Raw genomic sequence first — 11,919 nt, 5'->3', positions numbered from 1 at the left:
AGCAGTGTCTCTGTTTATCTCGAAGGGTCTATTTCTCACTTGCGTTCTGTCTGCCAGTGACATCACCCGGAAACAGAATGTCAGTTTCAATATTGGTGCTGAAGACACCAAACTCTACCTCACACTCACATCTCTTGATCCTCAGTTGTCTCTGGATTGTCACACGGTTTGTCAGAAATCTGGTATTGGGTGAACAGCAATGTCCTTCAATTAAATATTGGGAAGGCTGAAGCCATTTACTTTGTTTCTTATTACAAACTTTACTCTCGAGCCAGAATTCCTTTTTCTGGAAACTGTCTGAGATTAAACCATATTTTTCGCAACCTTGGTCATATAGTAACCTCGAGATGAGCTTTCAGCGACAAGGCTGCGCCATCATAATGACCCATTCTTCTTCCCCGTTTCACCTCAAATGCTGCTGAAAACTCATCCGTGTCTTTGCCAGCTCCAGCTTTGAATGTTCAAACACACTCGTGGCCGACCTCCCACATTCTGCGCTCGTATTTTTTCATCTAATTATATGAAAGAATCATACTCACTGTGTCCACTGTCAGAACCAGCTGCTGCCCAAGTTCACTGAAGCTCTTGAATGGTAGCCATGGAGGAAATCTGATCACAAAGCCAGGAGCCAATCAAACAGCAGCCAGCACAAGTTACCCCAACTTCCAGTAAGACAGGGCCACATGACCAGGCTCTGCTCCTGGTCAGTTTCACTATCCCTGTCGCCGACCTCAGTTTTTGTCTCCCAATGAGCAAATCAGGAGCACAGCCTAAACGGCAGGTATGCTGAATGCCACAGCTCAAATCCTGACCAGAAATAAGACCCCAATCCCTGTCCAGCACAGTTTCATCAAATTTCCCTTTTCCTTATTGCTCCACTGAAATAATTTGAAGAATCGTGGACGAACATATCAATCCTGTTGAAAATGACACCCTGTCAATCACAACAATCTGCCAAGCTATACATCGCTGTGAACATACCCCACTCCACTCCTCCCTTATCATCTGTTGTCGAATAGTATTTGTTATGCACCACTGTTTCTGCTGCATCGTCAACAGGCTTTTCCCCAATAAACTGTACCCAGGGCATCGTAAATTCCAGCACGACACCATTTCAACACTCTTCTTGCCTTCAAAACCCGTCTGGAAGTCGATATCTCTCACTACGTGCTCATCAATCTCGCACTCTCCATACGTTTGCCCTCGTGCTTGATATCACGCTGTTTTAACCTGCTCTATCATGCATTCTGAGATGTCTGGATGCAATGTTTGTGATTGTGTATGTCGCTGTGTGAGTGAGCGCCGCCGCGTTAGATTTCATGGTGTGTTTTGAATGAACAGTCCACAGGTTGTGCATTCATGCAATGCAGGATATTTGAAGAGCCGTTCTGGTCTTCAAACAGGAGCTGAAATTCTCACATGTAGCTTATATATTAGGACAGGAATCACAAGAAAAATAATAATGTACAATGGACACATTGATGGACTGGTATTAAAATGCTGCAAATGAGCCAATGTTGCAAATGATTTGTCAATTGAATATATGTAACTGCTTGCTCTAATTGTGATTAAGAGCAGCTTATACTAATTGTGGAAATATTAGGGTACTTATGGAAGAACCAGTTTCCGCCCTGGGAGGGATACAGGGAAGCTGGTCTGGAGCAGGTAAATGTAGTCTGCACTTATAATATATGGATGATTGTGAATAAACCGATGTGGAAGTAAGACTGGTTCCTGCTTTATCCTTTGACGGATGCATGTTTATCAAATTAACATAATGGTCCTACATTTTGCGCCTTCTCAGGATCAGATCTTGTAATTGGCATGTTTCATGTTCCTTTGTTGATCGCTGTCAGGGAGTGGGATTTGACTGACTTCAGGCCGTGCAGGGCAGGTGAACAAAATATTCCATGAGGTTATCAGTCCCTCCCTCAGGTTAATTCAAACCAACAAGGAACCTACTCACCACAAACTAAAAATCTGCAATCATTGTAATTCATGTGAGGGAGAGGCAGAAGAACATGGCCATACTTTTGCTGGCAGATTTGCCTTGAAGACTTTTGGGTGGGGGGGGGGGTTGTTGAATGTCAAGTGAGTAAGTGTAGAACTATTCCATCCTGATATTGTGCGAAATTGAACAGAAAATCACATAAATATTTGGGAACAACATGTACAATTAGGAGGGAAAATAGACTTTCTCGAGAAAAGAAAACGAAATTATTGAAATAGGAAGATGTTTGTACTGACAAAGGATTGAATCTGATTCACTAGTGAATCCACGTCTTTCGTTTCTGTTTGTTATAAATGTGAAACCTGTGGCAGCTTTGCCTTGATAGCCAACTGACATAGTCCTCATTGTTAGATGTTTCTTGCTGCTGTGTTTTGGTAACCCAGAAGATAGAATTATATCCTGGGGCCGGAATTGTCTTACTTACTTTCCGTGGAACACTGTAATCCGTTGTCAATCCCTTCCAGAACTCTGAGTAAGAGCTGTGCTGCTAACAGCTTCCTCCATCACCTACCAACTGGACCCTCGAGGAACAGTTCCATCAACAAGAAGGCAAGGTTGGCCCTCCCATTAGCCCGAACCCCCGCACACCCATTCTGCATTCCCCCCTGTTACTACGATGTCTCTCCAAGCAGTGGGAAGATATGGTTCTTCTGATTTTCAAGAGTAAGCCTTGAATGCCCCAAGGTTCGTATACACAGCATCATAACTATCCATATTGTGACCTCCCCTTTAAAACATGGATGATAGTAGAGTGAAGGGTATGTCGGTAGTTTGATCTAAGAGTAGGTTAAAGGTTGGGGACAACATCGTGGGCCGAAGGGCCTGTCCTGTGCTGTACTGTTCGATGTTCTATGTTCTAAGCATTGATGGTGAATTGAATAGCCTGTATCAGATCCAATTACCCCTCTTCTTGTCCAGATATGACACAATACAGCGTTTTTTCCATGTTCTCCTGATCATTACAATGTATCTTTTCGAAATTATCACATCCAATCATGAAATTCGTGGCTTGTTTCAACAAATAGACCAACGACAGTTTATACTTCCCCCAACTACCCTGTCATTTTCCTCTTTCAATTATACGGTCAAAGATTGAGGTCAGGTTGAGAAGCAATTTACTCTGGAAAAATGACGGACAAACTGAAACTGTCTTCTTTCACTCCCACAAAAAGCACTGCATTTTTTGCATTGTTTGCATCAGATTTGGGCTGATGAAAGGCAACGAAAAATCGCATCACAAATTTACCATGAAATGGCCTTGTCCAACAAGAGAGATTCTAACCACCTCCCCTGATATTCATCGTCGTGGTCACTCCCCAATTACCACATTATTAATATCATAGTCGTTACCTTTGATCAGAAATTTAACTGGGCCAGCCAAATAAATATTGTTGCTCCAGAGAAGATCAGACTTTGGGATTTATGCAACAAATAACTCACTGACCTTTACATCTGCAATCTACAAGGTATAAGTCAGGAATAATGGAATACACCGCACTTTCCTGGATCTGTGCCGCCGCCAACAAAACTCAAGCGCCTCAGAAAAATCCAAGAAAATGGGCTTCCTTGATGGTCATATGATGCACCATACTAACGCTTAACGCTTTCCACCACCAGCACACAGTGGCTGCCGTGTGCACCATATATAACATCACACCGCAAGAAGTTACTAAATATATTTCGACAGCTCCTTTCAAGCATGAGACCGCTAACACCTAAAAGGATAAAGGCGGCAGACGCATAGAAACATGAACACTTGAATGCTCCCTCCAAGCCACAGACATCCTGAATTGGAACGACATCGCCATTTCTTCATTATTGCTGGTCAAAATCTTGCAGCCTCCTTTCTAATTGCACTGCGGGTGCACCTAAAGCAGATGGAGTCCAGCGATTCAAGAAGGTGGCCCTCCACCACGTTTCCAAGAGATACGAAAGATACGCCAGCAATACCCACATCCAAGGAAAAAGAAGGAACAAACCTCATCTTGCTACTTCCGACTAAGCCCAGATGTGTGTGACATTGGTGCCCTGCCCCGCCCTGTGCTCAGCACATTCTCCACAGTTTATGAATAAGCAGTCTCCAAACTGAAATAGTGATGAGGAGGAATTTCTTCTCTTGAAAGTTCCATCGCATTTAGAATTCACTTACCCAGAGTCAGTGGCGTCTGGGTCATTGAATATATTCAAGGCCGGTTTGGACTGACTTTTCACGACTTACTGTTGTCTCGCGGGAAATTGGAATTACGGCCATGGTCAGATCAGCCATTGTGGTATTGAATGGTAGAACATTATCCATGGGCTGAATGGCCTACTCCCGCTTTTATTTCTAATGACCTTATGATCATTGGTGAAAGGAAATCTGTTGCATATCTTGCACTTGCATAGAAAGGAGTTTCGGGCAAGCAAACCAGATCTTGGGTGTGACGGAAGAGTGAACAAAGATATTTTGTTCCACATGGTGGAAATAGAGGAGGATGATGTGTTGAAGCTGGAGGCGGTTGGACTGGAAAGTGAGAATACGTGAAGTAATATCATGGTTCTGGAAGGTAGGGAAGGAGGTGAGGACAGTTACTCGGGTAATGGAACAGATAAAGTGGAGGCCTCTGCAAAATCTATGTGAAGAATGCACGGTTAACGTGAAATTAAGAGACTGCAGAAGCTCTGGTATGGAAGATGGCATCGTTTAAACAAACAAAAGTCGATGAGGAAACTGAGAGAATGGAAGTTATTATTTCGGCAAAGTGGAGTTTGAGGAGGTGTGGTCAAGATTACTGTGGAAGTTGGTGGATCACAGTAAATATTGATGCAGAGTCTGTCCACTTAAATGGAGAGAGGGAATTCGTGGAAGAGAAGTATGAGTCACAGATGGACCGTTTTCAGGCGAGGGAGGTACAGATATTTCAATGCAAATTTGATTACATTTTCGAGCTCGATGCGAACAAGGGTTTGCCACAGCCACAATCATCGATGTATCGGATAAAGAGGTTTAAAAGGGAAACGGAGTAGCTTGGACTGTGTGAGGGAGAGAACAATATTGAAAATCCTGCCATTGTGTCCAGTTCTAGGCACCACATTTTGAGGAACAATGTATCGGCTTTAGAGCAGGTGTAGAAAATGTTCAAGAGAAAATTCCAGGGGTGACAGATGTTTTATGCCGACAGATGACAGAATCGGGGTTGTTCTCCTTCAAGAGGAAATTGAGAGAGAGTTTGATAGAGTTGTTCCAAACCATGGGCTGTTTAAACAGAGTAGATAGAGAGAAACTGCTCTCATTGACAAACCTGGCGAAAACTAAAGGACACAGGTTAAGGGATTGGCAATAGAATCAAAACGACATGAGGGAAAACGTCTGTTTCCAAAGCACGTTTTGAGGATATGAAATGAACTGGCTGAGAGAGTGGTGAAGATAGATTTAATCAGAAGCGTATTGAATAAACAACTGAAGAGAAAAACAATGCAGGTTAGTGATGAGCAGATGTGGGAATGAGATTAGCTGAGCTGCCCGTGCAGAGAGCTGACACGGGCAAACACAGACAAAATGGCCAACTGCTGTGTTGCAACCATTCTATCCCCCGTTTTGTTTAAATATATGAATTGTTGAACGGAATTGCACAGCTAAAGAGAGCATCCAAATTATAGACGAACATCCGTTACAGGCTTCTCTGACATTTGGAATTTAATTTCTGAATTGTCATGCAGCGTGAAAGCCATCACTAAAACAACATGAAATCTACAGATGGGACTCATGAATTTTCCAGGACTTCCTTGATTTCTATTTAACACAGCTTCCAGTTATGATTAGTTGCTTATTGTGATCAGATTTGTCCAGACTTGGGGGCGGGGATGGGTCCAATCCAATTTTAGAGGAAAATATATTCCATCAACAGGGAATTAACACAGCTGCTGTAATCTGTTTGTTCAAAAATTAAGAAAAACTGTTTGAACAATTTTGCAACTTCAGTATCCCCTTGGCGATCCGAGAGGGTATAAAGTTAATGCATTGGGAATGTGTCACCTCAGAATGTATTTCAGAGATATTACCTGCAGCACGAACAGACCGATCACTCCAAGCAAAAAATGCACGGACCAATTCAATGGGTGAGGAACATATTCTATGTGATCCTTGCTGTAATTGGCGTTCCTGGTAAGTATCCCTAAACAGTGAGGATTTGTAAATCTGTGTATGAGCTGGTTTCTTCGATTACCATGAGAATAATAATATTACATGAGATCGAATGGTTACAGTTACACAGACACACACTCAATAATATAATTGCATTAATTTCCTGATTTATCTGTGCAGTTTTAATCTATTGTCTCAACTGTTTCAAGCTCGAGACACTCTGTATTGTAAAGTTATTGAATTATGAGGAATGTTGTGTTCTGTGGAATCACAGTTCAAAGCAGGAAAATCTCAGAGTGGAAGGATTACCGGAATTATGTGTTAATGTAGAAATATACAGTGTGCATGCACTAACTGGAGTGGAGCACCTGACCTCAGCGCTCATGTATAACTGGCACTCCAGAATTGCACTGATTGTGTCTGACTAAATGATGTGGACCACGTAACTCCAGGGAACACGTATTTCCTGGAGTATCTGTCATTGTATTCAATACGGTTCCCCATCTTACTCTGTCTCGAAGTAATGTTGTTGACAGCACTATCAGGTGCTGATTAATTTACTTCCCGAGCACAGTCTTGTAAGCGTTTGGTCATAAATGCACTGCAATAATAAATAATCCTCTTCAATATGACGAAAAACACTGATGACTATGACTTGTTAACAGACAAGTTACTGATTTTTGCAGAACAGAATATGGGCATTCGGTACCACTAGATTAGGACTGTCTTCAAGCTCTGCACGAGCCTCTCTTCATTCCAGCTCATCTAATCCTATCTGTATATCCTTCCAATCCTGTCTCCCTCATGTACTAACCTCGCTTCTTCTTATTTTTTTCCATTGTAACTATTCCAAGAGGTCTCAATTCCACGTTCCGAACACTCCGACGAAATAGGTCTCTCTTGAATTCCATCGTGAATATATTGATGACCATCTTATTTTCAGGGAATGCAGAACAGGTCACCAGCAAAGGTGGAAATATCAGGTCCACGTTTTCCCTCTCTAACCCTTATATAATTTTAAAGGCCTCTATTAGTTCAACACTCATCCTTCTCTTATCGACATAATAGAGCCACAACATATCCCAATAATTATTATCTCCCAGTTATGGTATTATTTCTGTGAAGAATACGTGCACCTGCTGGTTACCCTGGATATTATTATCATGTATAGTCCAGAAGAGTACACATTATTTATGTGTTCAATCACCACCTTTCTAATACGTTATTATGACACTTTTCTTTTAATGATATTCCTGTAGAAATTAATGTCTGCTTTGATCACATTTGCATTGAAATATGAAACTCCCTTTTCACTGTCACACAATTATACATCAGATGGAGTGGTCCAAGATGTATGAGTGTCACCTATCCGAGGGACTGGTTCGAGTCAGGGATGGGTTTCTTCGACCCCAGGGAGTGATTCGAGTCCGGGATGGGTTCCTACAGTGGGAGTGTTTGGAGAAGGGGTGCAGTTCTCCAGTCTACCCATTCTTTGGCTCCTCATTGCTACATTTAACTAGTTGACCAGCGTCCGGTGAGCGGGGTGCTACACCTCCTCGTCCAGGATTTGTTAAATCTGGAACTACTGGTGTTGGAGGCAGGTTGGGGTCATGGACCCGATCTGACCCGATCCCAATCAACACGGTTTTGGTGCTAAAAACCTTTTTGCCAGGGTTGAGAAGCAGAGAATGTTTTTCAGTAATTTACAGCCACTTCTCCCTTCACTCCTTTGCAGTTAATTTAGTCTCAATTGTGATCCTGTCCAAGGGAAATTGCGGACTCTCCACCTGCACCACCCGCTACCTGGTGGCCATGTCAACGGCGGATCTACTGTTCATTATCACTGAGATCATACTCCGGAGAATCAATAGGCTTTATTTCACATTAGATTTCCTGGACCTCACCTTTGTGTGTCGCTCTCGCTATGTCCTGATCCGTGCAGCCCTCGACTGTTCCGTCTGGTTCACCATCGCTTTCACATTTGATCGATTTGCTGCCATTTGTTGCCTGAAGCTGAAATCAAAATATTGCACCAGGAAAACTGCGACTGTGGTTCTATTCACAACCTGCATTCTGCTCTGTCTAAAAAATATTCCCATCTACTTTAGATTTAAACCTAGATGGGTAATCGACAATGTCGAATGGCGCTGTTATAATAAGCGAAGCTATTTTACTGACCCTCGATGGATTGGATTTAGAATGTTTGAAAAAGTTTTAACACCATTATTGCCTTTCATTTTAATTCTGTTGCTGAACGCTCTGACGTTCAGACACATATTAGTGACCAGTCGCGTTCGTCAGAGACTGAGGTGTCAGAGCAAGAAAGATAATCACAGTGACTCTGAAATGCAGAGAAGAAGGAAGTCTATGATTTTACTCTTCAGCATATCTGGCAGTTTCATATTTCTGTGGCTGGTGTATATGTTATACATTTTTCGTGTTGGTCATTTCTTAGATGATGATTCTTATTATATCTTTGAAAATGTCGCATACATGCTACGGAATTTAAGTTGCTGTACAAACACATTTATTTATGTTGCCACTCAGTCCGAGTTCAGAGAGCAGTTAAAGAGCGCCATAAAATATCCAGTTACATCAATTATTAAATTAATGAATAAACAAAGCAACTGAGACCAGCTTAAAGATCCAGTGGTTAATTGACAAGAGGAGACCGCTGGAGGTCCAGACGAAAATGGCCTGGAAGAGTAAATACAAATACTAGAGTTGTTAGGGACGGGAAGAAGGGGGTCGTGAGCCGGAAGATCGGAAGTAAATTAGCAGGAATTCAAAAAGATAATGAGCAGTGAGCAGAAGGAAAGAGATGACCTTCGTAAAGGGGTCAGGAGGAGAGTGATTGCTCGCCCTCAAGGAACTGATGTGAAAGAAGCTTGAACTGGATATGACACTTATCATTAAACAAGAATCATGCAGTTTAATAAGTATGCCAACTGACTTGATCAATTAGCAATAGCTGTAGAAGAAAACATTTATATTTAAAAAGCCTGGGAATGTTGAGGTGAATTGTTTACTGTCGTTGGTATTGTTCATAAGAAGATGAAAGGTTGATGTTTAACTGTTTTGTATCTACAAGGATGTGATATTTGTTCACACAGTGCAATATTAACTCAAGGAGCCTAGGAAATAAGAGATAGACATACTTTTCGCGTACTCTACTCTAATTACAGAGGTGCAGTGACAGCGTAAAATCTCACGTTAAACTAATGAAACAGTTAATTTAAAGGATATCATAATAAGGAATCGGAATCCCAAAAGATGGAAACTCAGAGTCTTTGCTGGTACACTTTACAATGGTGTTTGTGGTGTAATTATTCAGAAACACGGTTCAACGTAATGTCAATTCAGAGACAGGAGAACAAAGGGATCGCCTGTGCTGGCAACATTCAAGGAATCCTGGCCTTGAAGGGTAAGAAACTTCCATGTTGTCTTCAGTGTTTTTTTTGTTATGTATTTATAACATCTTGCTTAATAAATTATACTGGATTCATAAGTAGTTGAAAATTCAGAACTGAGACTTTTTAAATAAATGTGTTTTACGCCTCAAAACCCCAAAACATACAAGGGTGCAACTTGGGGCCAGACGTTGATAAAAGCTAATACGAAATGACTGATCGTGAATTTGATTGGAATCTTGCTCTGATTAGTCTGACCAACGTTTTACATTCAGGGAAGGGAATTGCTAACGGAAACAACCAGACCGAGATCCGCAAGACCTGTGAATCAGATGTCATTTGAATTACGAGGAAAATGATTGGTAAAAAGCATAGAACAAATATCAGCGGAAAAGAGGAATAATTTATTATTTTAAGCTTCCAAGAACCATAGAATCAAAGGAACATAAAATGTTTAAGGCACAAAAAGAGGCCACTTTGAACCATCGTGTCTGTGCCAGCTGGAAAAGGATCCACCAATTCCAATCCCACCTTCCAACATTTAGTTCTTAGCCCTGCAGATAATGGTAGCTGAGGTGCATATCCAGACTCATTTTCAATAAGTCGAGAGTCTCTGCCTCAACCACCCTTTCAGGCAGTGAGGTCCAGATCCCTACCACCCTCTGGGTGAAAAGATTGTTTCCTTAATCTCCCCTCTATTTTTCTAGCAATCAGTTTAAAGGTATGCCCCCTCGTCACTGACCTCTCAGCTAAGGTGAATAAATCCTTCACCTCCACTCTATCCAGGCTCCTCAAGATTTTGTACATTTCAATCAGATCTCCTCACAGCCTTCTCTGTTCCAAGGAGAATAACCACAGCCTATCCAATCTTTCCTCCTACCTGCATTTTTCCAGTCCTGGCAAGATCCTCATAAATCTCCTCTGTACCCTGTCTCGTGCAATTACATCCTTTCTGTAATGAGGTGACTGGAGCTGCACAAAGTTCTCAAGTTGCGGCATAACCAATGAGTTACACAGTTCCAGGATAACCTCCCTGCTCTTATATTCTAAACCACTACTAATAAAGGAAGGATTTCCATATGCCTTCTGAACCACCTTATCGGTCCTGTCCTGCTACCTTCAGGGTCCTATGGACATTGACTCCAAGGTCCCTCACTTCCGCTACACTTCTCAGTATTTTCTCTTTAATCATGTATTCCTTTGCCGTGTTTGACCTCACTAAATACACCACCTCACACTTCTTCAAGTTGAATTCCGTTTACCACTTCTTCTGCCCATCTGAGCAGACCATCAATATCTTCCTGCCGCCTGAAGTTACTCTCCTCGATATCTATCACAGGGCCAATCTTCTTGTCGTACGCAAACTTATTGATCATGATCCGTACATTAACGTCCAATCATTAATATACACCAGAAAAAGCAGGGGACCCAGTACTGAGCTCTGCGGGACGCCACTGGAAAGAGCCTTCCTGTCGCTAAAACATCCGTCAACAATTACAATTTGATTCCTGCCACTGAGCCAATTTTGTAGCCACCTTGCTGCATTTCCCTGAATCTCATGGGGATATTATTCCTTTAACCAGTGTGTCATGTGGGACCTTGTCAAAAGCCTTGCTAAATTCTATGTTGACCACATCAGCTGCCCACCCTCATCTATCTTCCTTTCTACTGCTTCAAAAAATGTGATCAAGTTGGTCCAACAAGATCTTCCCTTAACAATTCCATACTGACTATCCTAAATTAACCTGTGCCTATCTAAGTGACAGTTTATCCTGTCTCTCAGAATAGATTCCAATAATTTGCCCACGACTGAGCTTAAGCTAACTGGCCTGTGAATATTAGGTCTATTCTTCACTCCGATTTTCATCAGAGGTACAATTTAGCAATTCTCCAATCCTTAAGCACCGCACCCCTGCATCCAGTGAGGACCATAGTGCTGAGGACGCAGTGGATAGCATGTTCAGCGAGGTGGTCACACCGCAGGTAATGGCTGCACAGGCAGAAGAGGGATGGCTGTCAACCAGGAGGAGTAGTAGACGCAGGCAGGTTGTGCAGGAGTCCCCTGTGGCCATCCCCTGTCAAATTGATATTCAGTTTTGGATACTGTCGGTGGGATGGTCTCTCAGGGATAGCAGCAGCAGCCAATTTCGTGGCATCACGGATGGCGCTGCTGTACAGCAGGACAGGAAAAAGAATGGGAGGTCCATAGTGATAGGAGATTCAATTGTAAGGCGAACAGACAGGCGTTTCTGTGGCCGCAAACGAGGCTCCAGGATTGTGTGTTGCCTCCGTGGTGCTAGGGTCAAGGATGTCTCAGAGCGGCTTTTTCAAGGAAAAAGCATGTTGTCTCTTCAGGATTCTCCCTCGTTAAAAAG

Source organism: Heterodontus francisci, unplaced genomic scaffold (genome assembly GCF_036365525.1).
Source record: "Heterodontus francisci isolate sHetFra1 unplaced genomic scaffold, sHetFra1.hap1 HAP1_SCAFFOLD_101_1, whole genome shotgun sequence".
NCBI classification, from domain to species: domain Eukaryota; kingdom Metazoa; phylum Chordata; class Chondrichthyes; order Heterodontiformes; family Heterodontidae; genus Heterodontus; species Heterodontus francisci.
This window is presented reverse-complemented; position numbering follows the sequence as displayed.